The sequence below is a fragment of the Vipera berus genome, assembly GCF_964194415.1.
Source record: "Vipera berus genome assembly, chromosome: 3".
NCBI lineage: Eukaryota > Metazoa > Chordata > Lepidosauria > Squamata > Viperidae > Vipera > Vipera berus.
The window spans coordinates 190,303,625-190,320,847 of NC_138204.1; positions in this window are offsets into that span (position 1 = coordinate 190,303,625).

The following is a 17,223-nucleotide window of genomic DNA, read 5'->3' on the forward strand; positions in this document are numbered from 1 at the left end:
CTATCCTTTTGTGCATCTCTCTACATGTTGTGTGGTGATGAGATTCAAAACGATCTTCTTTTCTTCATAGTCAAACTATGCCCATAGTTTTACACCATCCTGAATTCAACCCCAGAGCCATTCATTTCTTTTGCATGCTTTGTTTTAAAGTTGGTATCTGTGAATTCAGTTGCAAGGCTGGGGAATTTTGGAAGTTGAAGTCTACACATCTTAAAATTTCTGAGATTATCAAACACCAGCATAGTGGGTGGATACCCCATGGGATGGTTTCAGTTCAGCTCTGAGAATCATATACAGTCTTCTGGGCTTTGAAGACCACTCCCATGATTATTTTCCTAATCTATGTTACTTTTTATACTGCTTTTCTTAAGGCAGTAAAACTAACCAATTCAATATTAATTCTAAGAATTATTTCAGTATTTTGAGTTTTTGCATGAATTCCCATTGATGGGCTGTTGATTCCAATGAACATATACTGTATTTACACAAGCATGGAATGCAAAGAAAAGAAGCTGTTGATTTATCTTAAAGTGTGATTTCAGGTTTGTCTCATATCTATGTTTATTTAAATATATGTTTGGGTATTCCATTGAATGAGCATAGCTTGTGAGTGGTTCATTTATGACCATGGAATGACACAAGAGGTAAACTGATTCTAGTATGATCAGCTTGGTCTCAATTGCAATTTGAAACTAGAAAGGAACTGATGTACTCTAAGACACATTCCATTTTTTTCCATAAAATAAATAGATTCAACTGTTGATAAATACCAACTCCCTCACAGATGGCACCTGGAACACATGGGCTGCCCTGTTCATGTGTTCATAAACAATCCATGAAAAGTGTCCCTATCTTCTATTTGTCTTATCCTTCAACCCTAATTGTATTCTTTTCCTTTCTTCAACTTGGCATTCCTTTTAAATATCAAGAAATAAATACATTTCTATATCTTTATTCAGTCATGGACCAACACAATTAATTAGGATTATAAAAGAAAAATATAATTGTTCTAACTATCTAAAAAGGATTAAAGGAAGTATTGCAGCATGCTGTAAAACTATAAGACAGTACATAGCTGTGGTCAAGCAAATAAAATCAGATTGATCTGATAAGAACAACTTAAGATAAAACAATGACCAGGCTCTTAGTAAGCAATGGAAATAATAATTCTTGGCAAGCATCTGTGTAGAATGGGCAATAAAGAATAATACATTCTGTCATTTCAATTATTTCTCCATCATATGGACACATATTCTATTCAAAGGGGATCTTTTGGTATCTTCTTTCAGTAAAAGGGAGCATTGAATGTGGCTAAGGATAAAGCCCTTCTGAATTTTGGGATTATTATGTGGCTAAGATGGTTAGATGGTTGGAAAAGGTGCGCACAGTGGCTCAAGAAGATATTTCTGCTTGCAGCTCTAAATTGATGGACTGCTGTTTGAGATCAGGTAGTACATGCCCATAACCCATCAAAGTAATAGATAGTCAGGAAAAGCTGTAATGTTACAGTTTGGCATGTATTACTTGGCACCAGGAAGACTGGAAGCTATCTATCATAATTAAAGTGGCTTAAATATAAGTAACTAGAACCACATAACTGGTCCAATATTACTTCTTCAGACCATGCAACTTGAATGATTACTGCACGATCCAGAATTACCATGCTGCCAGGAGATGAAAAAAAATGAGAAAGGTTACATTGATAAATTGTTGTATTCTCTTTAGTTCTGACAGGGAATCAGTGTAAAAAGTGGAACTTCTTGATTGTCCTGCACTTAGAAGGAAAAAATTCATTAATCACAAATCTGTCCCAGCGGCTCTATTTTGCCCTGGGGGACATGAAGGAAATTTCTGTTAAACATTATCCTTAACCTCCTTTGTACATCTACTTAACATGTTAAATAGCTTGATGGACCCAAGTGAATTTGTCATTGCCATTGTTGATACACATTTAATTGTCCTGATTGCCCAAGAATGTATCTCATGTCAATTGCTGTCTATATTCATGAGGGTATCAGATCTATGAAAACTTGGTTGATGGGCTTCCATCCAAACTCATACCCCAGTCCTTACTACTGCATTTATAATAAAGTTGATTGTATCTTAGATACATACAATATTTTTGTCCTAGCCTTTGTAAAAGGAAGTAAGATTGAAATAGCCAATGGTCTTGAGAGACATTGGTGTAGTTCTTGGATTACACCCTTGACTCTGTGTCGTGCACCTCAGTAAATCATAACTTGAATGTGATGAAAACCTCAGATTTCTGATAAGGATTTTTTATTTGTGTTCCTTTCTTTTCTATTTTTCTTGGATACCGTGCTTCTTCTTCACCTTGGATCAGTCTATGCATCTTTCCAATGTGTGAGCCAGCTTCCAAAATTCCCAAACCAGCGGAACTATTAGGGAGCATTCTCAGAACTAAAATCTTTGCATATCAGTGTAAACTTATTCACACATAACATATAATTCTCACACATAATGCAAACATACGTTCCAGGTTATTCATCCTTCTTTTCTTGGAAGCCCTGAAGTCCTGCTAAACTTTGATTTCAACCATTATTTTTATTGAAGAACCAAGGTTTTGTTCATATTTGTAGTGGAACTGAATAATAAACAAGTTCTGCATTGTCTTAATTATTTTAAAAGGAACATTATCTAACCATTTTTTAATTGATGATGTTTACCACGTAAGATGTCTCCAGTGATTGGAGAGATTTAATTCTGCCCTTTAAACAACTTTTATTCCCATGTGTACATGTTCTAGAAATCTTTACCTACCAATAAGTAATAGCTGTGTGTGGTTGTCTTCATTGTTTAACAGGAGGAACTGTCTCTCTCCTCCTCTAAGTGTGTTTGAGCAAGAGGTTATTGTGTAGTCTTCTGTCAACGTCACTGACATTCTAATAACATTTTTAAGGATGACTTCTCTCTCTGCCCCAGATATTATTCTTCTCTGTTTCAGTCCAGCAGCAGACATGACGTTAATGAATGCAGAATGAACTGAATGGAATGGCAAGCATACTGTAGTATGCAGCCTCATTCAGAAATAAATAAATAAAAAACAGCAAAGGCATCATACATTGCATGCCAGATGGCTAACTCCCATGAGTTAATGAGAGGACCCAAATTTGGATGATTTAAAATGTCCTGCGGATATTTTTTTTTTTACATGAAAAGGCTGCTGTCTGTTAATTTACATATGTATGGTCGATGCATTTTTGTCCCTTTCTACAGATCTTCATATAATCATAGGGTTGTGGTAACTGTTGTGACTTTCTTTTGTCTCTAAAAATTGTAAGCATTGCTTCATTCTATTGGTATTTCAGCCATGATTGTTTTGCTTTTGCCTTTTTTGTAAAAAAAACAAACAAAACAGAAACTGTTAATTTTTAAAATGATATTTTATTCAGTTTGAAATCTTTTCCAGATTAAAAGCTAAAATTCAAACTCATAGGGGATGGATAGCACCCAAAGTTGTCATTTATGCAAACCATTACTTCTTCACTGACTACTTTTGCAGCTTATCATATAAGCCAGAGGTTTAAGAGAAGCTCTCTCTTAATGGATTCCAAATAAAAGCCACCAATTGATTTTTCCCACCACCACCCTATGGAAAGTTAGAAAGCAATTGTAGAAATGATTTTGGACTCTCTCAGTATGAACATTCTTGGAAGCCAGAACAGAAAGGATCAAATCTGATGTGGCAGGACAAGCTAATAAAAGAAAGATAAAGTTGAAAAAATGGTTTGGATCCAGAATAAGGCTACAGAGAAAAAGATTCCCAAAAATATGCTGCCAATAAATCCCTAGGAGAAAAGTTGTTGAGCAGCAGCTTGGAATGCAGCCAATTGCTCATTCTGAGTGTCTCCTTCCTGGAGGCCAGAGCAGACTGTGTGTAGCCTCCCTCCCTCCCTCCCTCCCCCCCTCTCTCTCTCTCTCTCTCACACACACACACACACACACCAAAAGAAGAGAGCAGATACTCAAACATCCAGAGGCAACATGTATGTACCTTTCCTAATTATATCCTCACATATAGACATCTAGAGTCACATATAACATACCTAGATGACATACAATAAAGGTACACAACCTTTCTAGTTCCTGGAGAGAAGATACAAAGTTCATCATATATGCTAGCTCTCTCACACCAATAGACATGGAAAAAAAATATGTTCTTATACAGAAGAAAATCTAGATGGCCATTGATGGCAAGAAGTTTGAAAGAACTGTGCCCTGCATGCTTTCTCTAACTTGTTAATTCTGAGATTGGGACTGTAGAATATGCAAAAATCTGCTGATGTAGCACCTTGACTTGATGCAAAAAGTGCTACTGCTTAAATTCGGAGAAAGCTGTGTTATGTAAGGATGTTTGTGAAGTCAATTACACTGTGTGTGATAATGTTATATTGAATATGTTACAAGAGAGATACATACAATGCTATGCTTTAATACCTAATCTTTCACTACTCCTAGGAAGACCAGAAGTTTTCTTACTGATCACCACTAGTTGGCAGCCTACAGGTTGGGTGCCAGTGAGGTAGATTTTACATAAGCCACTAATCCTTCCACAAAAAGTTTCATGGTGACATCTAATCGGGTAATGAAATGTCTGCAAGCAAACAACCAAGTTCAGAGAGCACCAAGAATTCCATAATTCAATTCTGAGCTACAAATATTCTGTTGGAACAGTTTCATTCATTTTCAGAGACAGCCTTACATGCAATATAGAATATTGCTATAAATCAGACTAGATGGAACAGGAGGGAAGTGGCTAAAATTACCCTCCATGCTATCTTTTTAAAGTCTAAGAAAGATTAATTTACAGGTACAGCTCTTCATGATGCAAGTAGCTACTGCAAGGGGATGATTTTCATTAATGAGGGTTCAAATCCCCTTTCTCCATCATGTGATCTTATGTCATTCACTTCCTTTCCAAAAGACAATTCTATATTCTTAAAATCTTTGGCTTTTGATTTATATCTGTCTACAGTAAAGTGATTGCAATTCAGCCCATGATTCGAGATGAAGGGAGTGTATTGATTGTTTTTAAAACTGCATTACATTTTTTTCAACTCTGTGTCCTTTCCTTATTTTTCACACAAGCTACATTTTGTTTGCAATTTTTCTGTCCTCCAAACCATGGCTGGATATTGAGCTGAGATTTTCTTTGAGCTATCAACAGCGACAATTGGGTCTTTCTCTTGAGAAATCATAGCTAATTTTAAAACCAGCAGCATATGAGAGAATAGTTCAAAGTTTTCCTTTGACTATGAATGGCAAGGCTTCTTCCCCAAGGATTAGGAAATAGAGGCAGCCAACATACACCACACAAAGAAAGCAGTATCACATAGACTTTTGAGTAGAGCAGATTGAAATACACAATGGAGGAACTCCAATGGACAACTCATGTCAACTCATAGTGATGGTACTTCATACATGATATTTCAATCTAGATGATTAAAATGATTCTAAAATATAAAAAGAAAAGAAGATGGAGAAAGGTCATATTAGCTCTGTTTTAGCTCTGGCAATGATTTATAGCTTGTGTGCATACTTGATGTGTTGTTTGGGAGTTATAGCATAATATGACAAAAGACTTAGAGGCTATAAGTTCACTTCTGCTTGAGAAACTAAATTTTGATGGAATTTGACTGGTTCCATTTACATGAAACACATGACCACATAGCCACATGACCTGATCCAATCATATGGAATTGTCTTATCTGAACTATACAGATAGTCCTTGACTTGCAACTGTTCATTACTGACTGTTCAAAGTTACAACAACACTGAAAAAAGTGACTTATGACCATTTTTCACAGTTACGACTGTAACAGAATCTCCATGGTCACATGATCAAAATTCAGATGCTTAGCAAGTGACTCATATTTATCACGGTTGCAGTGTCTGGGGGGGGTCATGTGATCACTTTTTGCAACCTTCCAACAAACAAAGTCAATGGGGAAGCTAGATTCACTTAACAATTGTGTTACTAATTTAACAACTGCAATGATTCACTTAACAACTGTGGCAGGGAAGGTTGTAAAATGGAACAAAATTTACTTAACAAATGTTTCACTTAGCAACAATTTGGGGCTCAACTGTGGTCATAAGTACAGATAAGTACTATCTGTAATTCAAGAAGAAAATTTTGTTGTTGTTAGTTGCGAAGTCATGTCCGACCCATTGCGACCCTATGGACAATGTTCCTCCAGGCCTTCCTGTCCTCTACCATCTTCTGGAGTCCATCTAGGCTCACACCTACTGCTTCAGTGACTCCATCCAGCCACCTCATTCTCTGTCGTCCCCTTCTTCTATTGCCCTCAATCTTTCCCAGCATTAGGCTCTTCTCCAGTGAGTCCTTCCTTCTCATTAGGTGGCCAAAGTATTTGAGTTTTAGCTTCAGGATCTGGCCTTCTAAAGAGCAGTCAGGGTTGATCTCCTCTAGGACTGACCGGTTTGATCGCCTTGCAGTCCAAGGAACTCGCAGGAGTCTTCTCCAGCACCATAGTTCAAAGGCTTCAATTCTTTGGCGCTCAGCCTTTCTTATGGTCCAGCTTTCACTGCCATACATTGCAACTGGGAAGACCATAGCCTTGACTATACACACTTTTGTTGACAGGGTGATGTCTCTGCTTTTTAGTGTGCTGTCTAGATTTGCCATGGCTTTCCTCCCAAGGAGCAAGCGTCTTTTAATTTCTTGGCTACAGTCCCCATCTGCAGTGATCTTGGAGCCCAGGAAAATAAAATCTGTCACTACCTCCATTTCCTCCCCATCTATTTGCCAGGAATTGAGAGGGCCAGATGCCATGATTTTGGTTTTCTTAATGTTTAGTTTCAACCCAAGTTTTGCACTCTCCTTCTTCACCCGCAACAAGAGGCTCTTTAGTTCTTCTTCACTTTCTGCCATTAGAGTGGTATCATCTGCATATCTTAGGTTGTTGATGTTTCTTCCGGCAATCTTAATTCCAACTTTTGATTCATCTAGCCCTGCCTTTCTCATGATGTGCTCTGCATATAAGTTAAATAGGCAGGGCGACAGTATACAGCCTTGCCGGACTCCTTTCCCAATTTTGAACCAATCAGTGGTTCCGTGTCCAGTTCTCACCGTTGCTTCTTGGCCCGCATATAGATTTCTCAAGAGACAAATAAGATGGTCTGGTATGCCCATCTCTTTAAGGACTTGCCAGAGTTTGTTATGATCCACACAATCAAAGGCTTTAGCATAGTCAATGAAGCAGAAGTAGATGTTTTTCTGGAACTCTCTAGCTTTCTCCATGATCCAGCGTATGTTGGCAATTTGATCTCTAGTTCCTCTGCCTCTTCGAAATCCTGCCTGTACTTCTGGTAGTTCTCGATCCACATACTGCTGGAGTCTAGCTTGTAGAATTTTAAGCATAACTTTACTAGCATGAGAAATGAGTGCAATGGTGCGATAGTTTGAACATTCTTTGGCACTGCCTTTCTTTGGAATTGGAATGTAAACTGATCTTTTCCAATCCTGTGGCCACTGTTGAGTTTTCCAAATTTGCTGGCAAATTGAGTGTAGCACTTTTACTGCATCGTATTTTAAGATTTTGAATAGGTCAGCTGGAATACTGTCACCTCCACTAGCTTTGTTGTTGCTCAGCTTTTCTAAGGCCCACTTCACTTCACATTCTAGGATGTCTGGCTCGAGGTCAGTGACCACCTCATTGTGATTATCAGGGATGTTAAGCTCATTCTTGTATAGTTCTTCTGTGTAATTTTGCCACCTCTTCTTAATCTCTTCTGCCTCTGTTAGGTCCCTGCCATTTTGGTCCTTTATCATGCCCATTTTTGCATGAAACGTTCCTTTCATCTCTCCAATTTTCTTGAAAAGATCTCTGGTCCTCCCTATTCTATTGTTTTCTTCTATTTCTTTGCATTGTTCATTTAAGAAGGCATTCTTATCTCTTCTAGCTATTCTTTGGAGTTCTGCATTTAATTGGGCATATCTTTCTTTTTCTCCCTTGCCTTTCGCTTCCCTCCTTTCCTCAGCTATTTGCAAAGCTTCCTCAGACAGCCATTTTGCTTTCTTGCATTTCTTTTTCTTTGGGATGGTTTTGGTTGCTACCTGTTGTACAATGTTGTGAACCTCTGTCCATAGTTCTTCAGGCACTCTGTCTATCAGATCTAATTCCTTAAATCTATTTGTCACCTCTACTGTATATTCAACAGGGATATGATTTAATTCATACCTGACTGGCCTAGCGCTTTTCCCTACTTTCTTTAATTTAAGCCTAAACTTTGCAACATGGTCTGAAGCTCATGGTCTGAGCCACAGTCAGCTCCTGGTCTTGTTTTTACTGACTGTATAGAGCTTCTCCATCTTTGGCTGCAGAGCATATAGTCAATCTGATTTCTGTGTTGACCGTCTGGTGATGTCCATGTGTAAAGCCGTCTCTTGGGTTGTTGAAAAAGAGTGTTTGCTATGACCATCGTATTCTCTTGACAAAATTATATCAGCCTGTGCCCTGCTTCATTTTGTACTCCAAGGCCAAACTTGCCTGTTATTCCTGTTATCTTTTGGCTTCCTACTTTAGCATTCCAATCTCCCATGATGATAAGGACATCATTTTTGGGTGTTAGTTCTATAAGGTGCTGTAGGGCTTCATAGAACCGGTCAATTTCATCCTCTTCAGCACTGGTGGTTGGGGCATAGACTTGGACTACTGTGATATTGAATGGTTTGCCTTGGATTCGAACTGAGATCATTCTGTCATTTTGAGGATTGTATCCCAGTATTGCTTTTCCTACTCTTTTATTGACTATGAAGGCTACTCCATTTCTTCTGAGGGATTTTTGTCCACAGTAGTATACCTGATGGTCATCTGAATTAAATTCACCAATTCCTGTCCATTTTAGTTCGCTGATACCTAAGATGTTGATGTCTAGTCTTGTCATCTCTTGTTTGACCACGTCCAGCTTTCCTTGATTCATGGATCTTACATTCCAGGTTCCTATGGAGAAAGAATCTTTACAGCATCGGACTTTCCTTTCACCACCAGACATATCCACAGCTGAGCGTCCTTTCGGCTTTGGCCCAGTCGCTTCATTCTTTCTGGCGCTACTAGTACTAGCCCTCTGCTCTTCCCCAGTAGCATATTGGATGCCTTCCGACCTGAGGGGCTCATCTTCCAACGTCATATCATTTTGCCTTTTGGTACTGTCCATAGGGTTTTCATGGCAAAGATACTGGAGTGGTTTGCCATTTCCTTCTCCAGTGGATCACGTTTTGTCAGAACTCTCTGCTATGACCTTTCCGTCTTGGGTGGCCCTACACGGCATAGCTCATAGCTTCATTGAATTACGCAAGCCCCTTCGCCACGACAAGGCAGTAATCCATGAAGGGGCAAGAAGAAAATAGTTTAATTCAAAAAAAAGTAATTCAAACATGTTTCTCAGCATGTACGATCATAGCTTGGGGAACTGATTATTTATAGCATTTCAGATAACTGATAAGGAACTTTTGTTTTTTCCCCCTCTCTTTTGAATAGTTTTGAAGAAATGTTGATTTAACTTTGGTTCTGAGCAGATCCAGATTTTCCACTTGGTCTATTGTCAGGATGTGTTATCCATTACTGTTTGAGGTCATCCAATACTGTTGGGTTGACATCATTCTCCTACTTCTTCCATTTCTAGTGAATGTATCACCTGTTTTTCCCCCTCTAGCTTTAATTCAAAATGGTCATTTTCTAAATGGAACTGATTTAAGAACTTCAGAATGCATGGTCTCCAGTGCTATGTTCTAATCTAATGGCAACTCAAGCCCCTCCTTTGTGCAGCACTTTATCTTGGGTCACTGGGATATTCTGCATTTTTTTTTTATAATTTTGTAGTTATTCCATTAATGGCCCATTGGGTCAATAAAGTATGTAAGTAAGTATGTCTACTCTATCAAAGAGAAGGATTAGGGGGAACGTGATAGCTGTCTTCCAATACTTGAGAGGCTGTGACAAAGAAGAGTGCTTTGACTTATTCTGTAGGACAGCAGAGTGCAAGACAAGAAGTACGTAATTGATAGAATCTGGTTAAAGAAAAATCCAACCTAAAAATAAGGATAATTTTTCTCATAGTGAGAGCAATTAATCAGTAGAATACTTTGCCTTCTGGTGTTGTGGGTGTTCCCTCATTAGAGGTTTCAAAAATAGAGTGGACAATCATTTAGGATGATATAAGGCTCCTGCCTTGATCAGAGGGTTGGACTAAAAGAACTCCAAGGTGCCTTCCATCCCTATAATTTTCATTCTAAGTATCTACATCTTTGGAAGCTCATGCTCCATTCTATCCTTACATCTTCCAGTGGGTGCCATTTGGGTTTCTGACCAGGTTGGTTTAAGCATGCCTTCCTTCCTTCCTTCCTTCCTTCCTTCCTTCCTTCCTTCCTTCCTTCCTTCCTTCCTTCCTTCCTTCCTTCCTTCCTTCCTTCCTTCCTTTTTTTGCTTTGTTCCTATGAAGCTGAACAAATAGTTCTTCATTGCTACCATACCTTTATGGGAGCACAGAAACAAAAGACCAACATATTCCCTATTACGTAGATAACTGTAGCAAGAGAGTGAATGGTTCCAATAGAAGAGAATATATATAAACAGTGCTTTTTTTGTCATAGAACACACAGAACAGTGTTCTGGCACCTTTTTTTGAATGGAAGAACCGGTTCCTTCTAAGCTGCCAGCGTGAGTAAAGTTCTGGCTCGGTGAAAGGAAGCTGCCCAGGAAAATTGGGGGCATTGAAGGTCGACTCGGAAACACTTCCACACCCCTGAAAGCAGACCCTCTTCTCTGCCTTGGTTCATGCCCGCCCCTGCTGCCGCCTGTCCTCACCCCCTTGTTGGCCACCAGGGACCAGGACTGACTCCTGGAGTGAATCCATTTAAGGGAGCAGGAGTGCTCCCAAAGCAGCAGCGTCGCTGCCCCCTCGGTCACTCTGGCTCCAGAAGAAGCCTCTGTGTCATCACAGGCAGAGCAGGATGAGGTGGCAGAAGACATGCCGGCTCCGAACAAGTGCCCTCTCAAAAGCCGCAGCAATGGTGTCTGTCAGCTGACGCTGCTCACGTGATCTGCACCTCGGAAGCTCCCTTAAGCAGTTTCTTCTTTCCCCCTCCCCGCTCCATAAAGGGCTTTTGACTGGAGCCAGAGCTGTGCGTGAGTTCTGGCACCTTCTTTTTTTCTTTTTACAAAAAAAAGCACTATATATAACTCAAGGTTGATAAGTGGTGAGATTTTTGAATCAAGGGACTTTCAAGGAAGAAGCCATAACCCAACCAAGATTGATTAATAGATATACAACCAGCAGACCACTCTCCTCACACTGATGACATTGCTTAGTCTGGTATCCTTCCGTCGCGGGTTGAAGACCCACTTGTTCGAGTTAGCTGGTCTGGCCTGAAGGGGAATATGGGTTTTCTAATTGGTTTTATTATTTTACTATTGCTGTATTTTAATTGGGCATGGTTTAATTCTCTTTTAATTTTTGTATACCTATTTATATATGCCCTGTGAACCGCCCTGAGTCCCTAGGGAGAAGGGCGGTATAGAAATCCAATAAATGAAATGAAATGAAATGAAATAATGAAAGGTCTGCAAGAAAAAAGCCAAGTTCAGAAAGCACGAAGAACCTTCAGTTACAATACTACAATACTATGGTGTCGACCATAAGGGAAAGAGGAAAAGTTAGAAAGGGTCAGCATTAGTATCAAAGAAGATTGATGGGAGGTAAGAGTGAAGGCATCCATGTGTGCAAACATCTGGAAAGCAAAGGAAAGGTACACAGACTTGTGTAAAACGGAAGAATTCCTGAAAAAAAGAAAAATCAGCCACTGATAAAAGGCAGCCTGTGAATCTTGCTTTCCCTGCAAAGAGGGGAAGGGCAAACATAGGGAGAAGACCAGTAAAGTCTTGCAGTGGCCATCTTCTGGACAGAGAACCAGACTGGCCCTGTTGCTAGCCTGCTGAATTGTTTTGATGAATTTCTTCAAAACAGCTTAAACAATCTGCAGAAATGCAAGGTTACAGTATGGAATATGCTTTAAATGTTACATGACTCGCAGAACTGTTCCATATGGAAGAATAAGGGTTAAAATTGGGATAATGATAAATGCAGCCAAGAAGATGAATATGTTCCTTCTTACAATGCCCTTGCTGTTACCTTTATATTTTTGTGCTCTTTTGGCCTTAGTTTATGCATAAATATATATTTAGATGCAACTCCATCTACACCCTTTATCAATTCAACATATTATTTCATATCTGTAGTGGAAACAAATGGTCTCAGTTGTTTTCAAGCCATATTCCAAGTAAGAAAAATCAACATTTAAAAATTATTAATCTATGTGCCACTATAAACCTCTTAGTTTTTATGGTAGCAGATGATTCCATCCAGATCTTGTATTCCCAAATGTCTGGAATGAGCTGCAAAGAAAGCCATGTAAATCATTTAGCATTAATCTAGAGATTAATCCACAAAACAGTGTAAACTTTTATCTGCTTATTTTGTTCAAATTTCTTTCTAGCAATGTACAGAATAAAATCATTAATGAAAAACTTCAAACACCATCTCCAAAATAAGTAATCTCATGTGCAGCATTATAAACCTTTTAAATTACATTAGCTAATCAGAATCGGTATTGAGCAATCATTGTCTTTTATTAAATGACCACTGCGCTCATATTGCTTTTCAATTAAAACAGAAAACAGTTACAGATGATTGAATAACACATCTTGAGAGCAATAGCTTCCACTGAGGCAACCACCACCAATAGAAAATTGATCACTTAAGGATATAAATTAACTTTGTGATAACCATCACTATTCTTAAACCCTTTTTGCATATTCTGGCTTTGCTCTTGGTTGCTGTTTTCTTCTAAAAGTGATATGTTTCCATCGGTCTTGCTCTTTAGGTTGATATATAGGGTAGGTTTTTTCAGAAGCTGTTTGTTCCCTATTGTATTCAGTTTAGGTGTATCAGTTTTATTTTTTGTTGATATATATAGGGCATTTTTTAAAGAATCTCTTTGCTCCCTATTGTGTTTAATTTTGGTGTAGTCTTCTTGTTTAGGCTGGAGATTCTCACTTTGTTTCAGAGTGGCTAGAGTTGCTTCTAGACCCTTTAATTTTTCTTCTAGTAATTCATATGATTTACATTTGATACATATATAGTTTGGGTCTTCTGTGGGCATACGCTCAAACATATGAAATATTTTGCAAGTCACTATAATGGCAGTCTCTATGTCTATGTTTTTTTTGTTTGTTAAAAAATAAAAAAAAATGATTTTCCCTGTTACGAAGTGTCAGTTTACAATTCCCTGTTTTAAGGGTCTGACTCTTTTTCTATGATTTTTAATTGTTTTCCTGTTAGATCATTAAGAATTTAAAAATTTCTAAATAATTAAAATAAGTAAATACTGTACTCAAATGCCTGCCCTGAAATAGTATCTTTTCTGCTGACAAAAAGGCTTAGAGAATTTGTTCTTCCATTTTGTCTATGATTCTTATCATAGACTATGATCCTTATCATAGAACTTCTAATTACACCAAACTCTGTAGATCTCATCTGATATCAATAAGGAAGAGGAGATTATTATCCTCCCTGAAATAAGCCACAAACCATCTTTGTGACAACTTATGGACATGCTAGAAACATTCTTTTTTATCTTGGCATTTAGACCCAAGGATGTTTTATTGTGTATAAGAATGTACAAAGAATGGAGATACAGTTAAGTATGTAGACTCTGATGTGCTATATTGTAGTATCATTATCAGGCCATTTCAATATAATGATGACATTATTGTATATTACTGCATTTCAATATATTTTCATTCATACTCTGAAGATGGATTAATAATAATAGATGTTATACAGTTATTTCAAACAAATGAACCAATACATAAATAAATTCCTTTTGTCTGATGCTGGTAACATTTGCTTCCTGTTCTAAGGCAGTTTTGTGTGGACATGACCCAGATGGAGCTAATTTAGCATTGGAAGGAGAGGAGCACTGAATGTAGGCAAGCAAGAGTTAATTTATACAGGAAACAGTAACATGTAGATAAATGCTACATCACACATTACCATTTTTATGTCACCACCCCATCATGACTCTCCCCTAACCCATCCCTATCTTCACACTCATTAGGATATCATGCATATTCATGACCCTGATTATATAGCCACTTCTTTGACTTATTTTAATTGTGCGCAGTGACACTGCAAGACAGGATACCTGACCTTTTCAAGATCATTTTCTCTCTATTACTTTTCATAAAGCTATTAACTTGTCGCCTTCCATAAGACTGCAATAATTTATTTCCCACTAATAATAATAATAAAAATCCTAGTGCCATGCAAATTAAAATTTATTCAGCAAATAGAATTCTTTGGATTATTTTCTAATGGCTTTAAATACTTTCATTTTAGGAAGAAAAATAATATTAATGGATGCAGGCTGAGTGGATAATTGCAGGCATGGGCAAAAATATGAGTATGCAACCAATGCTGTCGTTTGCAGCACAGCAATTACTGCAGAGTGTTGCTTTACTTAATTTTTTTGTTAAAAAGTATGATAATTTATATAAAGGAATATCATTAAAATGCTAAAATATTTCCCACAGTGCAGAAAGCAGAAAATTGGTTACCTAACATATATAAACAACCATAAAAATAAATAGTACATACAGTGCTAGGATGAAAAATATCTGCAAATGATACTGAACAAAGAAATTATGGATTTGAAACAATTCCACAGTTTTGTACATTCCTGGGGAGGCATAGCCATCTTCACATGGTTTATAGGGCTGCCTTGGAAGACCACTTGTACTGCCACAATTTTAGTTGGCCTAACCACACTGCACTGTTTCAAAAGGAGTGGCACCAGTGATCCACTTGCTTTCAAGTCTAATTCAAGTTTTTGGGACATATAGTAGCTTTAAAGAAGGGCTAGGAAGTTTTCACAGGCCAGCAACTGACTTGAACTCAAAGCTCAAATAAAGTACCTGGAGCTGCTGTTTTGCATGTTCAGAAAGTTTTTTATCTGTTACCTTCCTATTTACAGAATGCAGAATAATAGAGTTGGAAGGGAGCTTGGAGGTCTTCTAGTCCAACCCCTTGCTTAAGCAGGAGACTCTATACCATTTCAGACAAGTAGCTGTCCAGTCTCTTCTTAAAAGTCTCCAGCAATGAAGCACCTACAACTTCTGAAAGCAAACTGTTCCACTGGTTAACTGTTCTCACTGTTAGGAAATTTCTCTTTAGTCCTAGGTTGCTTCTCTTCTTGATTAGTTTCCATCTATTGTTTCTTGTCTTGCCTTCTGGTGGTTTGGAAAGTAGGTTGACTCCCTTTTCTTTGTGACAGCCCACCAAATATTGGAACACTGCTATCTCAGCCTTCTTCCAAGAATAATCCAAGATGATTACAAGGAGGGGGAGGGAGAGATAGAGAGAATCATGAAAATGATTCTGAGGTCTGCTAAGGAGCTCCACTACCACCTTTTCCAGCAATTTTATTGGAACATCACCGAAAGAGGTTCACCTGGCTTGTAACTATTCATCTTTCAGTCACACAGATGATACGTCTCATTATGTCTCTGAGAAGCCTTAGCCTTATTTGGGCCATCTTTCCCACACATTCCTCAAAACAAGAGGAGAGCCCAGAATTGACTTTGCTATGCAGATTGTGTCATTCTGTCATTTTCATTATTATTAGGTTTTTGACTGTAAGATCCGTTAGCTCTGTGTCTGCATATGTTCTCAAACTTGGCAAAAATGTGTAGATTTGCAAATAATCCCATTTTTAAGGTTACTTATTTTTCTGAAACATATGCATTTGGTTCCAGGGATCAGGTCATAAAATTCTGGGAAGTACTTTTCAGCTTCTTCTGTATATTAAGTTGATATATTTGTATTAATTTATGTTTCAATTAATTTAATGTTATAAGCCACCCAGAATCACTGTGAATTAGGTGGCCATTTAAATTTGTTTAATAAATTCAATTCTGAATGATTTTTTCAGCTGTTTTTACAGATACAATCAATATGGCAGGGATCAATGAAAATGTATGAATTGTATAAGACACATGTGTTGAAGTTCATGTTTCCTTTTAATTCAGTCAAGTGAACAAACCTAAAAAGGAGGGCTGAGCCAAACCCATAAATGATTTTAAATACAACAGAATGTATTGAGATCAAATGTGTTCTCAGAACTAGGAACATTGAATGTATTTCAATTTAAGTCACATTTTTATGGAAGCAAGAAGTGACCAGAAAGGAGCAATTGGTTTATTTCCAGCCTATGTTACTGTGACACTTTTTTAAACCAATAGCTCCATTTTTCATGTTTTAAATCTTTTTAATATTAAAAGAGTATTAAAATGCAAACTCTGCAAGTTTAAATTGCCTAAATTGTTTACCACTATGTAAACAGCCAAGGTGTATTTACAAAGTGTAAAAACTGCAGATCAATATAGGAATTTGCAGAGATCAAATTCCTTAAGGATCCCTAGTTTCTTTCTTGAATTACACATTGATTACATTTATTTGCCTATTTATAAGCAGGGGGTCTAGTGATTAATGAATATATTTATACAGTGTTTGGAATTTTATTTATAGGAGACTTTTCTAATACAGTTTCCTGCTATTTAAAATCTTAACACAGAAACATTTATTTGCAGGAATGCAATTTTCATTTATTCACATGCATAGCTTTTGCTTTGTAAAATATTTCCCAGTTTCCAACCAATACTATCGTACTTATCATTATCTGTGGGTATTATGGGGTCAGATTATGGAAGGTTACCTCCTTATACTGTATATCTGAAGATCTTTTGTAATGTACTGGTACTATATTATTCAAAAACTATTAGAAGTAAGCATCTTACCATATGAGAAATTTCCCTCATTTCTGTCCTAAGGTAAAGGTATAGGTTCCCCCGCACATGCGTGCTAGTCGTTTCCAACTCTAGGGGCCGGTGCTCATCTCTGTTTCAAAGCCGAAGAGCCAGCGCTTGTCCAAGGATGTCTCTGTGGTCATGTGGCTGGCATGACTAGTCGCCAAAGGTGCACGGAACGCTGTTACCTTCCCACTGTAGTGGTCACTATTTTTCTACTTGCATTTTTACATGCTTTCGAACTGCTAGGTTGGCAGAAGCTGGGACGAGTAACAGGCACTCACTCTGTTATGCAGCACTCGGGATTCAACCCGCC